The sequence below is a fragment of the Pezoporus flaviventris genome, unplaced genomic scaffold, assembly GCF_033815535.1.
Source record: "Pezoporus flaviventris isolate CSIRO_AGI_PZ_B2104156 unplaced genomic scaffold, CSIRO_AGI_Pfla_v1 ptg000041l, whole genome shotgun sequence".
NCBI lineage: Eukaryota > Metazoa > Chordata > Aves > Psittaciformes > Psittacidae > Pezoporus > Pezoporus flaviventris.
Window position 1 is genome coordinate 2,672,836 of NW_026892589.1, and position 18,499 is coordinate 2,691,334.

Consider the following 18,499-nt stretch of genomic DNA (forward strand, 5'->3'; position numbering starts at 1 on the left):
TGCCACCCAAGGCTCTGTCCAACCTGGCCTTGAACACTGCCAGGGATGGAGCATTCACAGCTTCCTTGGGCAACCCATTCCAGTGCCTCAGCACCCTTACAGTAAATAATTTCCTCCTTTTATCCAATCTAAGCTTCCCCTGTTTAAGTTTGAACCTGTTGCCCTTTGTCCTGTCACTACAGACCCTAATGAAGAGTCCCTCCCCAGCATCCCTATAGGCCCCCTTCAGATACCGGAAGGCTGCTCTGAGGTCTCCACAAAGCCTTTTCTTCTCCAGGCTGAACAGCCCCAACTTCCTCAGCCTGTCTTCATACAGGAGGTGCTCCAGTCCCCTGATCGTCCTCGTGGCCTCCTGTGGACTTGTTCCAACAGTTCCATGTCCTTTTTACATTGAGGACACACGAACTGCACACATGTATGTCTTCCTCTCATACAGCTGTCCTGGAATGGCGGTGGACTGCGTGAATGGTGCAGTGGTTAATGAGTGACTGGTCCTGAGACATAGCTGGTGTTCTGCCCCGCTACTCGGTTCCCCTTCCCCACTTGTCCATTGGGAATATGATTTCCCAGTACGATATCTCATGCAGGGAGCCTTCTGTCCTGGGTGCTGCTTCTTACTCTACAGTGCTACACAGAATGACAGCAATCTCAGCTCTTCACCCTGGTGGCATTAGTGTTCCTACATGTTCTGCTTCCCTCAAAGCCACAACAAAGCAGGTGATGGTGTATATTTTAAGATGTCAGGCTGACATCGTGGCATTAATATCAGTTAAGCCAAACGTTGCCCCTTAATTCACTTTGCTTTCTGCTCTCTTAGTGTCTTGCATTCCTCGTTCATGGTGCTCAAAGTCATGTGGCTCCTACTGAGTTTCCATATGTTCTAAATTTGAACAGCCAGATGCGTCTCCCTTCGCTTGTGCATGGTCTGTCCTGTGCCTGGGAGCCGAGACTGCCACCGAGCGTGTCAGAAAGAAACGTCTCTCCTGCTAGAGCCACGGTGCGGTACCTTTCTGCTGGGAGTGCTTCTCTATGGGAACCAGGATTGACACTGGGCTGTGCAGGAAGAAGCAAAATGCTGAGGCAAAGCACCCCACAGGTAAGAATAACGTATTTGTTTCTTTGTGCTTCACGCACTCGGTGGACCTAGATGGTAGTCTAAAGTATGAATCATCAAAAAAGATCTGCAGTTGTTTTAGCAGCAGCTTAGGTCTTACAGAAATCCATGTTTAACAACAGAACATACTTAGAGAAGCAGGCAAGTTAGATGTAGATAGAGCAGTCCCTTCCGTAGCCCCTCTAAGCTACTACAGAAGTCTAAGGACACGTTTCATTGCTTCAGTGTGAAGTTGAAAACCGCTTGCTAAAGACTTAACAACATGCTGGGACTGTGATAAGTTACAATGGTTTATGTTTTAATACTGACAACTCGCTTCCTTTTCATGCTAGAACCAACAGTGACCTCCAAGTGGTGTCAAGGGGAGAAGCTGCATCTTTTTAGGATTGGTGGGAGAGGAGCAGTGGGAAAGTAGAGTCATGGGCAGTCCCATGCAGGATGCTCCTCTGTGTAACTCGGCAGTGTCCTCCAAGGTTAATTCCACTGCACAGCTGCACTGCTTGGGGCGATAAGGATGCATGAAATGAAAAGGGATTTCCCTCTTTGGGAATCAAATTAGAGCAGTCCAGATCAGGCCCGTGCTTTTATCTCTTTCTCACCCTAACAGGAAGTTTAGACACAAGTCCCCAGAGGTCCTTTTCTCATCAGAAACATCTGCAAGGGACTGAAGGAAAGGGGTGTAGGGACAGTGCTAATCGCCTTACTGTTAACAGTTGAGAAGATAGAAATGAAGTAGTGATATCTAATGAGAAAAACGAGGCGGTTAAACACGCAGACACTAGAAATTGCTCAGAGTAATCCCCAGCATTAATGGCAGCATCGTTCCTAGGGAGGGGACCTGCCACCAGTAGCACTGTCATTGCAGTAGTCCATCTCTCCAGCACAAGGGAGACCCTGAATCTTTGACCTCTATGCAAAGACCCCGAAATAAGGAAGGAAAAGAAAGAGTACAGCTGAAACCAAACATATTTCTCTTGCAGAGTTTACTGTCTGAGCACGGGTCAGATGCCGTGTGTTCAAGAAAGTCTTTTGATTCAGTCTTATTCCATCGAGAAGGAGTAAAAATAGCTCCCTTGGAAGCTGAAAACACAATGGCTGGTGAGTTACTGGGTAGGATTTTTCATCCCAGGCCTAATTCCCGATAGAAACGAATGAACGTTGATGTGTAACTTGAGTGAAAGCAGTTGGTGGTCTCAGTCCAATTCTAATTAGATCCAAATTCCCAACATTAGAAAATAGGCAGTGACCTGGCTACTGTTGTCAGTGGAGTTGTAGCAGTTGATGGGGAATGAACTCCCCTGCTGCAGAACTGAATTACTGCTTTTTAAGCCGGGCCATGAGGCTTTAGCTTCCTGGAGAATTCTGCTTCTGTCATACCAACAAAGCAGCTGTACAGCATTCCTTGTACTGGCATATCACTTCTTGATGTTTGCTGGCATCAAGACCTGTAAGACTTTGTTCTTTTCCCCATATCAGACCTATAAAACCCTCCAGGGACTATCTGTACAACTGTCTGGTAGCTGATGTAGCAGAACCTCGCTCCAGTAAGTGGCATAAAAAGTAGCAGTGATGAGGTACCTCTCTCGTGTTTTTTTCTGTGAGCACTAAAACCACCTTTTAAAATTGGTTCTGCTGAAGATCACTTGCGTATGGCCAGCGCTATAGAAACCTCTAATGCTTTTTGCAACAATAATATCTTCATTGGCTATGCAGCTAAATTGCAAAGAGTAGAAATCCAGATGTTTGTCTGCAAGAGAGACCATATCAAAGCATTATTTACCTTACAACTCAGAGCAGAGATGCTCGGACAGCAGCGCGTTTATCACAGCTTTGGCATTAGTCCCACAAACCCAATAAAGCAAATTCATCACTGCTAAAACTCCATTGTTTTAGTGGAGTTGCACAAGAAGAGATGTTGCCCAGCATGGTCTTGCCCCTCTTGTTGGAAAGGGTGGAAAAAGATTTTGTCTCCTTTGATACCATCACAGCTGGTCTAATCTCAACTGGCACACATGAACAATTATCAGCTTTTCAAACCCAATACATCTAAACCAAGACAGTAATCCTGCAGTTGCCAAGTGACATCCTTAGATCATTTCCACAGTCTTTTGTTGTCTCTTTTTGGCCTGAATTCCTTGGGTCTCATTGATGTTGCTCTCTGTGCATCCCGTCATTTATTCTGTTCGACAGCCAGCGTCATACACTGAGAGATCCAGCAAAGAAAGGCAGAGGTCAGACTTGTGACATCTTTTGAGCTATGTATGTTTATGTAACCCAGCAGGGTTCATTTCCATCAAAGATGGAAATAGCATGTATCACTGCTGCTGGGAGTTCCGATGGGAGCATGGCTGAAAGGGTTGGGAAGAACTGTTGAGGAGGCAGCTCTCTGCTGTGTCTTGTCTCTCTGGTTTCTTATGGGGGCCCATCCGATTTATGTATTGCTTGTTAGAAGCATATCTGCTAAATAAATAATGTGGGAAAGGAAGAGTGAAAACCTTCAGCAACCCAGTGAGAAGAGCTAATACTTCCCAGTGAGCATTATGGTAGCTCTTCAGTGATTGCAGCTGCAGAGGGAAAGGAGGAAAAGCAGTGAGAGCATGTTGGGCACACACTGGAAAACTCAGGGATTTGTTGGGCTTTGTATGCGTGTGGAAGAACTTTAAAAGCTTGGTCCTGCTTTTCTTCCCAGACCTGGCAGCTCTTTGATGCAGAGCCATGGCAGAGGGACCTTTCTTGGCTTCCAGATGAGAGCAAATTGTTCTTTTCCTCTCCTAGCTCCTTAGTTTTATGAGCAAAGCACAGCCTCGGCTCTGCCCATGGGAGCTGGTGCTTGTCCCTTGGGGAAGCGTGGCCAAGGTGGACTTGTGACTAGGAGCAGCAGCGACAGTTCTCTTTCTCTTGGCATTTTATTATTGGAACTTTCTGGCCCTTTCTCTGCAAGCGTTACTCCAGAAGCTTTTGTGGCCTGTGATGTGCAGGAGGTCAGGTTAACTGAGATAATTGTCCCCCTGAGTTCTTAAGTTAAGATCTGGTAATGACTAGGTGGTTATTACCTGCTTCTGATTTGGCTAAGACCAGTGAGGTGCCTCCTGATCTCAATCCTGATTTCCATGCGCATGCTATGACACTTTCAATTAAATACACGTGCTGGAAACCAAGATGAAACTTTGATTTATGGAGGTGTTAGGAATGTGTTTTGTGAATGTTTGAAATGAGCTTTGAGACCTGTGTGTAGAAGCTGCCAAATTTATTCAGCAAACCAAAACCCCCACAATGAATAACTCTAAAACATAGATACTTTTGATATTAATCTTGTATTCTTCTTGTTAGTATCAGCAGGAACACGCGTCCATGTGTGCTACCATCGTGGGAAACCAACACCACCAGCAAAACTGGACACAAACAATTAATTCCCTGGATTTTGCTGCTCCTTCTCAGGGCCATAAGTGGGAGAGGAAGCTGGAGCTTGTCTTTGAAGACAAGAATTCACAGGTGACTGAAATACTGCTTCCTTATTTATTTAGCTAGTTGGGTACTTGAGGTTTGCTGTCTGCACTCCTGATCTAGTCAGACTCCAGCACGAGGTAATGGTCTCTGTGTGAAGTCAGGTCAGAACGCGTTCTGTCTACCAGAACCTCCCTTGCAGATAGTAAATCACTGTCCCAAACAGGTTGAAGACAGCTTGGTTAGATAACAGCTCCTTGCAGTAGATGGTAACCCTCAGTCCCTACCACGATGAAGTCTGGCTGCTGAGTAAACATTCAGGGAAACATTTTTCTTGTCCTACAGAGCTTGGAATCCCAAGAGGCAAGAGGCAAAGGGGGAGTCTGAAGCAAAACAGAAGCTAAGTTGCTCAGCCAACCGAGTTCATCAAGCCTGTGGTGGAGCTTGGACCTGAATGCACTGGCTTCCAGTGAAGTGTCTTAATGTCTAGGTACAGTATTGCTCTTACTGATTATTTCTTCATTCCAGCAGATCTGGGGAGACCTGAGTGCAGCTCTGATTTAAGGTCACTCAGGTAAATAGGTATGATGGCCTTGCATGGATATAAAAGGCAAGTCTATCAGGAGAAAGGGTTGAAGTGAAACAGCTTTGACATGAGCAGGAGATGAGCAGGAAAGCAGGACCCATTTCATACACAGAACAACTCTAGATGGGTCCCTGGCATTAGCTGGGCTGTTTTCACAGCATTTCACCTGGCCCAAGAGCCCTGCTGCTCTTTCATAAACATTCTCCTTCATTCCAAAGTGATTCTAAAAACTATGAAAACCTCTTTTTGGTGTGGAACTATTTCTCTGAGCACATACAGTGGTCAGAGAGCTGATTAAGACAGCCTGAGCATTCAGTTACACAGCCATGGCTGCTTTCCTGCGACTGGAATTAAGAATCCAGATGATGTGTTCAAGATTTATGGTTTCCACTGGGCTTTATGCTGCTGATGTTCATTGTGCTTCACACAACATATTACAGCCCATTATGAACTCTGTCAGGAGAAGAGAAAATGAAGCCATTGTCTCCTGGAAAACCCTGTCTATGCAGTCACCCTTCAGTGGAAGACGTGATGTGTAAATATTCCAGTGTGTGATGTGTAGCTGGAGGCTATTGAGGCTGGTTTGGGGGAAAGGAGGAGGGACTTGGGGTGTGCCAGTAAGAGAAGGAGAAGATGTAATAAAGTTGGAGGTTACTCACAAACCCAGGCCTTGGCCTGTAACTGAAGCAGGATTGTGAACAGACATAGGATGGTTCTCTTCCAGACCCCTGAATCTCTTGTGCAGCTGGGTCATTCAGAGGGAGATTTTGCAAGGTCAGAGACTGATTCCTGTTTTTTGTGTCTCTTTGAATACTTAAATGGGCCACAAAATGTACAGAGGGCTCCATTTGCCCCCATGGTTACAATGCCCGGGTCGTTTGCTCACTGTATGCATCAGGGTGGAATTTGGTCTTGCTGTCATGCTCTTCATGATGAGATAGGCAGAATGTCATCCCTGCAACAGCACATGAGGAAGTGGAGTGAAGCTGCACCAGGGGAAGTTCAGATGGGGCAGCAGGAAAAGGCTCTTCATTGGGAGAGGGTGGTGACAGGAGCAGGCTCCCCAGGGAAGTGGTCATGGCATCAGGCCTGTCAGAGTTCAAGGAGCATCTGAATGAGGCTCTTAGTCATATGGTTTAGTGTTAGGTAGTCCTGCAAGAAGCAGGGAGCTGGACTCAATGATCTTTGTGTGTCTCTTCCAACTTGAGATTGAGTCTATGCTAAGAATAGCATCTTCAGTTGAGCTCCACTCTTTGAATGCCCATGGTAAGCTTGGAAGTACCCTCAAAATGTATATCTGGAATAAAGGCAGAGCAGATTTACTATAGGTGAGCTTCATGTAATAATGGATTTGTTGAAGTAAATCTCATTCATCCTGGTGTTGTGTGGTTTGTTTCTGTGAACAGTGGATGAGAAGCAGAACGAGAGCTTTGTTCTTGGTTTCACCACTGACTGGCTGTGTGTGACAAGGGGCAAGTCACTTCCTTTTTCTCTAGGTAGTGACTGTTGAAGTCATAAATCTCAAGAGACTCCTCTACCACTGAGGAGTCCTCCCCTGAGTTAGTGTCCCAGGTACTACCGAAACATAGAGGTGAACTTCTGAGGAACACCTGTTCTTCTTTCTCTGCTCTAAACTGTAAACCAAACCTGTGTCACTTTTATGGCAATTTGATCACGAATTGGGATTTTGGAATATGTTACTGTCTTTCAGTTAAGACTGTAAAATCCCTGTGGTTTACAACTGCTGCTGTCAACCCTACCTTTGTCTCATTGACCACCAATTGATCACCAGTCTTGATTTGCAAGACTCTTCAGTGCAGCTCCTCAGAGTCCCAATGGAACACGTTGTGTGGCCTCACTGCCACTGGTGCTCCTGAAAGCACAGTTGAGGGAGCTTTGGGAGTAGAAGCTCCCAATCACTGGATGTGTGTGTTGGCAAGCAAGGACAGAGAGGAAAACCGGACCAAAATCTCCTCACCTGGGTCTTTGTTGTCCAGGCAAAGAACATGAACAATGCACCCATCCCTTGCCACCATGGAGTTTTTCCTATGTGTCTCAGGCTTTGTCATGATGGGATGGGTCACTGTGGTTGTGTGGGAATCGGGGTAAGTGATGGCTCAGAATTTTACCTGAAGAGTGTGTGCACTTAGAAACACATTGCTCTCAGTAGAGCTGAGGGAAGTTGGAGATTGGAAACATTAAAATACCACAGCAACGGCTGCTCTTGCAGTATTTATGATCAGAGTGAAAGCAGAATGAACCAGAAAGCTTCTGTTGGTGTCTCTTAACTCTTCTCACGAGGTTTCCCATCCTTCATCCTCGAGAGCCTGGGATAATTTGGATAGATTTCAACCACACACCTAAACTCCATGTGATTATCTGCACTGAACATCTGACCCCTTTTTGAGGTTCGGACATCTTTGGGCAAATGGAATCTAACAGAGATAACATCAGACTTTCTTTTTCATGCCTGAACTTCAAAAGTGCCTATTTTGGTTAATGAAGCTGTGGCATGCCCATGGGGCTCTCTGAGAGTGGCCAAGCCTGTCGCTAAGAATAGTGCTGGTTGCCAGCATGCTGCCCATTATTTGTTCACAGATCCATTGCTTCTATTCAGATAGAAATATTCTCCTTGCTTATGTTTCCTGGCTACCTCAGTGGGTGAATTTTAGCCCATGGTGGTGTTTGCAGACTCAAGATTCAGACCTTTTCAGTTACTTGTCCATCTGTATTTGTGCTGTGGAGTTTATGACCTCTCACAGAAAAAGCAGCTCCTCAGTTGCTGTTAAAGATTCCATCTCCAAAAGCCTCGATTAAGCTATCAGAAATTATCCTAGCTGAGGATTTAGATACTCAGTGGGGGTTTTTTATTCCCCAATTTAAATTGAATAAGTGAAACAGTTAAAGGAGAGTGATGAATGACCATTAGCGAGCAGTGAGAAATTGCTTTTATGATTCTTTCACATCCTTTGTTTGTCATGCCAAAGGTCCTAAAACTTTGCTGGATATTCTTATAAATCATCTCAATATTTGCAAAATGAAATTGCTTCTTGAATTACACCAAAGCAAATTCACTGGGATTGATGGGCCTTTGACCTACAAATTGCAGAGCTATTTATACCAGAGCAAAGTGGAGGTGAAATCAGACCTTCTTGATCTGGCAACAGTTTTGCCTCCACTTTGAGCTGATTTTACTGGAGGGAATACAATGTCTGAAGGGGGCCTACAAGGATGCTGGAGGGGGACTCTTCATCAGGGACTGGAGTGACAAGACTAGGGGTGATGGGTTCAAACTGAAACAGGGGAAGTTCAGGTTTGATCTAAGGAAGAAGTTCTTTACTGTGAGAGTGCTGAGGCACTGGAATGGGTTGCCCAGGGAAGCTGTGAATGCTCCATCCCTGGCAGTGTTCAAGGCCAGGTTGGACAGGTATGGGTGACATGGTCTAGTGTGAGGTGCCCCTGCCCATGGCAGGAGCTTGGAACTGAATGATCTTAAGGTCCTTTCCAACCCTAGCTAGTCTATGATTCTATGAAATGACCAGGCAAGATATTGTATGTTACATATCATTCAGTGGACCCTTGCCTCTGCCTGTGTGTGTCTGCTGTTGCAGTAGTGCCAATGGCTCAAAAGCCTCTGTACTCTGAGCAGATGGGGGTAAAAGGAAAACAGTTTGTCTTGGGGCATAGTTTTCTGCTTGCTTACACCACTGCAACTCACTGTAACCCTGCGGAGCCACTCTGGAGTAAAAGGGGTGAGACATGAGCATCCTTTCCTCGTGTCCCAGTGCTTGCAGATCCCTCACTACTGAGTGCATTGTCTAAACAGCTCAAGGACAGGACACGTGGCAGAGAGGAGGTGGAGGGAGCAAACAGACCGACTGACAGACACTGGGCTCCATAGACAGCCAGACAACAATTATAAATAGCACCCTTTTGAGGGCTGTTTGATGTGTTGCCCAAGGCCAGGTGGAAAATCTTTCCGTTGCTGCCTCTTCAACTAATCGCTTTCCCCTCATTTTTCAATAAAGATTCCAAGTTTGGTCACTTCTTTGGCACATTTGTTTCCCATTAGAATACTTTGTGCTATTTTGCTGTGTTATGCTAGATAATTGCTCTAATAACAAACCAAGGAAAAGCTTTTGAACCTTTTAGGAAGTAATTTTTTCCCTTCTGAAAATGCAGAGATCTGGGGAATAGCTGAGGAAAGTCAAAGGGAGAGAAAGGGGAAAAGGAATGTATTGACTTTTAGTGATGGTATTTCTGCACTTACAAGTGAACCCCATGCCAAAAATTTAATTGCAACCCAACTGAGTATTTCGATGGCGCTTTATCGTCTTCAAAGCTTTTATAGAAGTATTATTTAAGTGACCCCACAGTATCCTGCGATCAGGGACACAAGGTTATTGTCTTCTACTGCTGAAGCAAAGTCTTGTTGGAATGGCAAAAAGCAAAGACAGGAATTCAAGAGGTCCTGCCGTTGCTGAACTTCACCACTTGCCATATATTAAGGGCAAGAGTGTTTGAAGAGCCTCGGTAATAGTCTGAGGCAGAGTGAGTTTTAGCAGAGTAGCGCAGGGGAAAACAATTAGAACATGTTTAGTACTTTCAGTAAACTCCCCCTCTGTGTTTGCATACTGCCAAGATGCCTTTAAGAATTGACTGTGGTCAAGGGGATAGGGAGATAAATAATATAAACTGAGGAGAGGAGGCTTCAGGCTGATTTACTGAAGCCTCTTAGCGAAATTCTTTCCACTCATAATCTGAGAGAGGTGGAGCTCTTTGTCTGCGATGCATTTCCCATCTAACAGAAAAAGCTCCGAGTGCACTCAGTGCTCAAAATGAATCCTGGGGTAGAGGTGTTTGAGGGAAGAGAACTGTGGACAAGGGTGCAGGACACAGGCTGGCTGGGCCTGGCCTGCCATGAGGCACTGGCTGTGTTTGTGAGCTCTTTCTGCCGGCACTTGGAGCTTCGGTTCCCCTGTTCCACAAAGGAGGAGTGATGGCACTTTGCAGAGTGCTTTTAAACCTAGGCTTGAAAAACACTGTAAGAGCTGGGTTCAGAGCGCGTGGGTCCTCCCAGAACTAACCTCTGCTCTGGCCTTAAAGTGGGATTTTCACTTCTTTATTGTCTTCCTTCTTTCCGAGCCATCCTGATATTTGTGGTGGGAGGGGAGAGGAAATGAGTACAGCTTGGCAGAAGGTTCTTTTCTGAACTTGACCTCTGGATTTGCTGCAGATGGCCCAGCTCAGATGCCTCCTCTGTTGTGGTCCATACTGATTGCATAGCCTTAGGTGTGGCCTGTCTAGATTCTGGCTTTCCCTGTGAGTCGTGCTGGAGTCATCCTTCCACCGAGGCACTCGTGCTGAATCCCAAACACCAGCACTCTATTGCTTCTGCTGATCACATCACCACTGCTTTCCCCAGGGCTTTGTTGAGGTCTGGTTTTGCTTTGCCTCTCTCTGTTGGCATTGAGCTTTCCTTAGTACAGCAGCTGCTAGATTACGCACACTTGATCGTGGTCTGGTAGAAGAAAGAGGGAGAGGTAATAAAAGTCGTGTGTGTCTCCCTCTTTTCTTCCCCCCTCCTTTCTGGGAAGCTGCTTGGATGTTGCAGGGATGCATGGTAGGAGATGCACATGCTGAATGCGTGGGCAAAAGGGACACTAGAGGCTTTCAGCCACTTTGCTCTTCTGCAAATTCCTCTCTGTGCAACCTCTGCCTGAGCAGCTGACAGTGCTTTGCTGACAGCCCCAGAGAGTTAATGAACTAAAAGGGCTATGGGTTATCTATTCCCAGAGATTGGGGAGCGTGAATTAAATGGTCTTTTGGAAGATGGGAAATAATTATTCTTCTTCAAAGCCATGTCCAATTGAATGATGTCGCCAGCACGAATCAGCAATCACAATCACTGATGAAGACCCATTAAACAGATTGGGCTGAGTGATGCACAGCAAAAAATATCAGGAGCATCTTTAATTCTGAGTCTCTCAACCCTACAAAGTTGGATTTGTTTTCTTTCTTTTTAAAAGAAACTAAGTGCTTAGAGCTTTCCTATCTCAGCGCTTTAAAGCTGGAAATAGCTAGGAACGTATTTCTGCACCATCCCTTGTAGAAGGGCAAGGACTGGAGTAGCTCAGTTTCCTGGCTGTTGTCTGGAATATCTGAAGGGTATTGTTTAGAAGCCTTTTGGGAAAAGGTTTGGGCAAGATCAGGTGGGAGTTCCTCCACTTCCAGCCATGGGATACTGTTCTGTATGGCCCTTCCTTCCAGCAGTGCTGCGGCAGGGGTGAGCTTCCCCAGGGCCAGCACTTCTGTACACTTGAAGAGAAGGGTGAGTGTTGAGTGATCCTTACTGAAAGAAAGACACATTCTTCTGTAGTTCAGCTATTGCAAAAGTGACATAATGAAGTCAAACATTAGGCATGATCATTAGGGGAATTCATTAGAAATGCTTGGCTGTACAATGAATTCAGTTGGAAGTTCTGAACTAAACTCTTCAGTGTTATCAAAGGGAGGCAAATCTTAATGCAGTGGTTTGCTTTTTAACCATATGAGCTGAAACTTCAGGGGAGTTGTACCAAAAGGGAACCTTGCCACTTTGCTCATGTGCCAGAGAAACAGGTCAGTAGGTTGGGCACCAGGTAAATCGACTGGTTAAAGTCCAGCATCTTCTCCAGTGAACAGTGGGTTACACAGACAGTATAAGGAGACTGAGAAAGGCCCATATTTAGGAGGGAGCAGTCACTGTGATCAGACCCAGGGTCTACCTTGTCCACTAGCGTGGCTCTTGCTAGTTAGCTGTAGTATAATCTGCCTCTGTGTTGCACCTTATCTTAATCCCTAATGAGTCAAACTTGTCATATCACAACATTCACAAATACAGGAAGGAGCAGCGGCATGAGTGGTTTGCAGGGATGTAATGAAAGGCTGAATGTTGTCTTAGGGCTACACTACATAACAATCCCGGACTGGTTTTGAGGATGATGCTCTAGGTTATGTGAGGATGCTGAGGAGCGGTAGCAGCTCAGTCTGGAGCACCAGCAGCCTCTGACCCTCAGCACCTGGCTGGGTTTCAGCTGTCCAGACTTGGACAGCAGCAGTGTAGGTGTCTGCATCTGGGATAACTTCATTGGCTAGGAGGAAAAAGACATTTCTGAGGCAATTTATCTTAAAAGCACTGTCCAAACCAGGTCAGATAAGTATGGTCTTCTAGTTTCTTTTCTTTTATGGTAAAATGGAGATGGAAGACGTCTGACCTCTAATCTCAGTGCAGCATTCCAATTTTCATTTTCCTTCCCTCCTGCAGGTACCTGCAGACTTCCAACTGTCACAGAGCTGAAGACAAGGTTGAAAATGTGACCTGGGTGGCATTTGCCTGATTGTGCAGCCTGTCGACACAAAAGCTTCAACAAATGCAAACTGTTCCCCTTCCACTGAAGGTAACAGAGACGTGTATGGGAGCACCATGTAAGTTCTCCCTGGAACTTGGTTTTGCCAGAATCTATTTAGTCAAGAAACAAAACCCACTGATGACCCTTGTATCAGTGGATCAGCCTCTCAGATGTCCAGCTTAGTGTTGCTTCTGAGGTGCTGCAGGGTGGGCTCAGCAAAGGCTTCACAACAGCAATGTGTGTAATCTCTGATCAAAAACTCCCAGGAGGGCACAGAAATCATTGGGGGACTTTTATTCTGCATTGGCATACTCTAGTGCTGTTGATTGATATACCTGTTGGATCAAAGCTCCATTCTCCTCTATTGGATTTGATATATATTGGTAGTCCTGGTGTCCTCCACCCGGATGTGGGTACGTTCCAGCTCAATAGCAAGGGCGTTTGTACAAGCAGGATGGCAAACAATGCCTGCTTGTTTTGACTGTAGGTTGTTAAAATGCTACTTTGGAGCTTGTGTCATGATGTTGGAATGTGAATTCAGTATGAAAGACACAGAAGTGTTTTAAAGAGGTATCATGCAGGTCCCTGCTCTGCTGCACGAGGATGAGTGAAGGGCTGCAGGGCATTGCGCTCATGCTCCGTCTGAGCACTGCAGAAACAGAGGTCTTTCACCCTCTCTTTGTAGGCTTTGTTTTCTAAAGGTTTTTATCATTTCTTTTGCTCCCTTGTGGGGTTTATCCACTTTCCTCTACCTTTCCACTGAAAAGCTGTATCTGAAACCTGAATGCTATGGTTAGCTAGGGAATCACTTGTGCCAGAAAGAAATCCTACCATGACCTCCATTGAGTATGATGCTCCTGATAATATACTGTGAGAGTCTGTAAGAATCAGACAAAAGCCAGAGGGTTAAAACCGAATTCCCAGGAAAAAGCTCTTTTGAGGGCAGTTGAATCCAAAGGAACCTCTTCTGCCTCTGAGAACTGAAATGCCAGCTGGCGGTTGGAGGAGCATCCTGCAGTAGAAACACTGTGTGCTTGTCCTGCCCTGAAAGTCTTTCCTAGACATTGGCCTGCCCAGAAATAACTTTTCATATGATTTGAGAAATAAAGGGGACAGAGACACTAAGGAACAAGTGCCTGGTTTACTGCTGGTATGTTGGGCAGCAGCTTTGTCCTGTGGCCTTCCTACAGTGAGGAACCATTGAGGGCTTGGACAAATATGTCCACCATTCATACTGGAGAGCTGTGTGTAGCTGGGCTAACATTCAGTCAATAGGGTGCGTTCATACTATAGTTGGATGGAAGTTTGGAGATGCTGGGAAATTGCCTTGTGCCAGATTGGAGTGAAAATCCTGAAAAATGCTGACAGAGGAAAGGGGAAAAATGTGGAATTGTGCTTGGGTGGGAAGTTCTGGTTTGGCCTCTCTGGGAAAGGCTGAGAAATAGAAAATAATCAGAACTAAACAATTCAAACTGGAATTAAACTGCATCGAAAGTTCTTTTGAACAGAAAGGAATGGCTTCAGTGAGTGTTCAAGCAGCATTTTTTGATTAGTTCAGACTTTCCCCCCCCTCCCAATCTTTTCCCTGTTTTCCCTCCTCCTCCATGGCTCTGGCAATGTGATGCCACCAAACCATTCCTAGAAAAAAGGGTTTGGTTTGGATGACTCCAAGTTTTTCAACAACATGGTATTTTGTGAGAACATTCCCCGCTGCTTCTGCTCATCAATAAAGTTGATGAGTTTAACCAGGCTCATGGCTGGCTAGGGAAAAAAAGCTCCCCCAGTTCAAGAAGTGGATAAATAACTTGGCACAAAGTCCTTCTCTGTTGACTCAGTTTACTTTGTGGACCCGGGCATGACTGTCATAATAAATTAAAGCATGAACATTCCCATTTGTCACTTCACCACTTCCTTTTGCTGCCTTCCAACATGTGGTAAAACCATTAGTTTTAACACAGAGAGAAAAGGCCAGATGAGGGGAGGAAAATAATGCTGGAATTAAGGGGAGAGAGGAGAAAGGGGACGTGAAGTGAAGGCAACACTGAAGCAGCAGTTGCATATTTACAGGGGCATAGTTAAAGTCATTTGGGTTTAGCAGCTTTCTCTGGAGGAAAAAAGGTGATGATTCTTCTTGGAGTCACTAATAACCTATGGGCCTAAAACCTACGGGTAGAGAAAGGCTCCTCTTAGTCCCCCGGTTTTAGTTAGTTATGCACTGAACTGCTTATATGTAAGATGTTCCTTGCTCTCTCTTCAGTTCTACACAGCATCTCTTCACTGCTCCTTGCCATCATCTGGAGCAATTTCCTAAAGCTAAAGGAGGATGTGTTCAGATCAGGCCCCTTGTTGACAAGGTGTGAACAGATTAATGGCTGTCCCATCCCACCTGGCTTCACAGGAGTAGACTCAACCTGAGCGGGCTTTCCAGGAATCCCCTGCTGAACCTGATCCCCTGCAGAAACAGAGGCCTTCAGCTTTGAACAAGAGCAGAGGTCAAATTCAGACACAGAGAGGGTGGGTCTGTGGATGTATGTGTGATGGGAAGCTCAGAAGAATGTAAGTTTGGGATGTGAAAGCATCACACTCCTGAATTATGATTATTTATTGTCATGATAGTGCCTGGAGGCCCCAGCCTCATTGTGCTAAGGACTCCACAGACACATAAAGAAGAGACAGTCCCTGCTCTGAAGATGAATGAGGAAAACCCCCGATGGGGCTGGGAACAGCTGTGGCATATATCCATCAAGCTGATGGAGCATGTTTACAAGGTGGGTATGTGAGCCTATGCGAGTGTAAGAGAGACAGCAAGAGAAGGAGAAAGCTGGATGTCAGTTTTCATCTCCCTGGCTCTAAAGAAGGGGTTTTACTTTTATTACTATTATTTTTATTCTCACCTCTCTCCTCCAGTACTGATTATCCACAGGTAAGATAAGAATTAACAGAAAAGTTTTAGTGATATTTGCTATAAATCTGGATGCTGAAAGATGTGATTCAGTAAATTCAGTCTGTATCTTTAAGCAAGTCACTTTTGCTTAGACTTTTTAAAGGCAATTTGTTACCTACCCCCCATAATGTCTCTTCAGAAACATAGCTCTTTTATCTTTTAGTGCTTTAGCTTTACCAAGTCTAAGTGTGTAAGAATGAAATGAATAAAGAAATCAGTTTTTGCATGAGCAGTGTATTTAATGAAGCCTGGTTTTCCCATGGACTTGTATCTATGATTCTATGATCTCTGTCCTTGCTGTGCCCTCACCACACTGGTGCTGAGCAACATAGAAAACTTATTGTTTGGAGCTTTGGGGTAGGGACCTGCTGCTCGTGCCAGAGGAGCTGTGGAGTTTTAGTGCCTTCCCTTCACTTGGAAAACTCATTTGAAATCCCTGTCCCTTGGTCAGATTTGCCCAGGATTGGACCCTGGGCCCAAAAGCTATGTGATTAGGAGGGAAATAAGCAAATGCACTGGCAACACTACCATAGACAATGTGATTTTGGCGGAGGGGGATTTGGTCACCTACTTGTAGCAACCTCCTAGAAACCTAGTAGTAAGAATTGCTAAGAATTGAGGAGTGCTGTGCTTGGTAAGGGTTAATGAAATATCTGCTCTGAAGCTCCTAGAAGAGAGGGGAACAGAGCATTCTGCACATCAGTGGGACATGGTGGTTCTTGAGTACTCTGGGGAGAAAAAAGAGCAGGAGAGGGAGGTATAAATTCTTTCTTTTAGTTCTTAGAACAATCACCAACAAGAAGGAACTTAGCTATTCTTAGTAGCATCTAGGGGCTAGGCATAATCTTTCCTGCTGAATTATGGAATATGATAGCTTTTATTAAATCCATTACAATTACAGCCTCTCTGTTGCACAGGTTTAGAATATGGAATAAGTAGGGTGCATAATTTCAAATAAATATTTAAGGTTTTGATGCGTGATATGGTTTTAGACTCTTAGGAAATAGAATTATATTTAGTTAGAGCAGTTTTCATTCACACAAACTTTCCTCTCCTGATACTTTGTGGGTCTGGATAGTTTTCTTTGAAGAAGTCTTCATAATGGGCAAAAGATTGTGGCTGCTCCAGGTTTGCCTAAGGTTTTATCTGTGTTGGTGCCTTGGGTCTTCTCTAAAGTAGATGGGTACAGGAAGTCAGAATTTATTTGAAGGTCAGAACTAATCTTAGGATTGCATGAAACTGGAAAAAATGTTAAGAAAAATTGTGTCCAAAACTGAGGAAATTTGGACAAATTATTCCAGAATTTGGATTGTGTCTCTTTGCAGGGGCACAGGAGCAATAGGGAACAGGCAATGTGCACACGGTGGCTGCTCTGGATCCTCAGCTCGCTGCTGCTGTTGGGTTCTACTACATGGTCATGGACGTCCTCCCCTGCATTGCTGCCAGCAGCAGTCATCTTAGGTGAGTGTGAAAGGGTCAGCTAGATGAGTGCCTTAGCACAGGTAAGTGGGAGCTCCTTTCCTTGGCTTTGCTTCATCCCTACCTGGGTAGATGTCTCCAGCCATGTAAGAGATGATGCCCCCTAAGCAGCCCTGGGCTGAACCTGTCTGTGTGTTGCTAACAGCTTCTTGCTGATAGCTTGACTGTTGAAGCTGACAGCTCATAGCTGGCTACTCACCAGCTCCTGAGTAGTCTCATTTCAGTGCCTCACTGAGACTTACTCGTGGGAGTGCCATTGGCATGGGAGGTTACAAGCATGCTGCTCCTAGCCTTGGGGTAGTTGCTTCACAAAACCCACTAGTAACAGGAATACTTGATCCCTAAAGGAGCAAGGACAATGAGGGCAGTGTCAGAGAGTCCTGGAGGAAACAGGCAGGGACAGTTCACCATTTTCCTTGCCCAGACAATGGACAGTGCAGCTCTTGGAAGAGCAGCTAAACCTCTTTGTGAAGCAGGTATGGAAATCTCTGAGCATGAGACCAAGAGGGGAAACCCCCTCTGGAGGATTCTGTATTCTTCCTTTGTCTTCCCCACACCTGCTCCCTTTCGTCTTCCGTTCTCCCCACCCACCCTTCAAGAAGATGCTCTAGGTGTTGGCTTGGACTTGGCTGCCAATACTCTGAGGAGATGTGTTAATGATGACTGGCAGCTTTTAAAAGCACTGTTTCAACACCTTGCTGTCACCACACCTCATACTTCAGCAGCTTAGCACATGTTCCAAGGTGTTTAAAGAGCTTCCTGTGCAGTCCTTTTCCAGGCACTAACCTCTTGCCAGGAGCAGTAGCAGCTCCTGACCGCACTTTTCTGGCTGCGACCTTGTTAGTATTTGCCTACGACATGTAAATGAGCAGCGCAGTCGTTAGCTACTGAAATGTGTAATGTTTTCCATTGTGTGGAAGGCTTAGAGCTGACAAGACCAGAGCTTGTGTTCCAAAGTCTAAAGCAGTTGGCAGGTTTCTCAGTACCAGTTTTTTATGCCCCCAAGTGGGTTACGGAGCGGAAAAGGGGGTGGAGAAGAAAGGAGAGGGAGGAATGTGTGCGGATGTATGGTGGGGGGAGAGTTAGCGGGAGAGAAGGGCCATTTGCAAGCCACCAGCTTTGAATGTAACTCACATGGGCCTTGTGGTGGTGCTGAAGGGCCTGTTGTGCTCGTTTGATTGACTCTGGGCTTGATGCTGCTTGCCACTTACCAGCACTTGTCTTTGCTCATTAGCAGGGGGATTGTGGGCAAATATTTAGATATTCAAGAGAGGAAATGTTAATCTTTGCAGTGTTCACTGAATATTTAAATGAGGCAGCAGGCAGTTTTGCTCTGTGTTTGACCTAGACTTACAATGCTGAGCAAACTCTTGAGTCTTGGGGTGAATTAATAGCCTTGCACCTCCTTAATATTAGGGTTCAGGTCATGCAGTGAAGTTCACACCTCCACAGAAGGCAGTGCAATCAGTCCAAGCCAAGCCCTACTGAATATAAATGGAGAAGCTTTGGTCTGCGCCACAAGTGCAACCCTCATGAAGTGA

General features: G+C 45.4%; 1 long non-coding RNA gene across 1 annotated transcript; it reads left to right on the forward strand.

Annotated features, from left to right (window-relative positions):
• Nucleotides 1-900: 900 nt before the first annotated feature.
• On the forward strand, nt 901-16,931 carry LOC133275611 (uncharacterized). The gene is made up of 6 exons (XR_009745621.1): nt 901-1,096; nt 4,451-4,606; nt 4,904-5,048; nt 12,451-12,611; nt 15,152-15,303; nt 16,805-16,931. It is a non-coding gene; the product is annotated as an uncharacterized LOC133275611 (long non-coding RNA).
• Nucleotides 16,932-18,499: the final 1,568 nt, after the last annotated feature.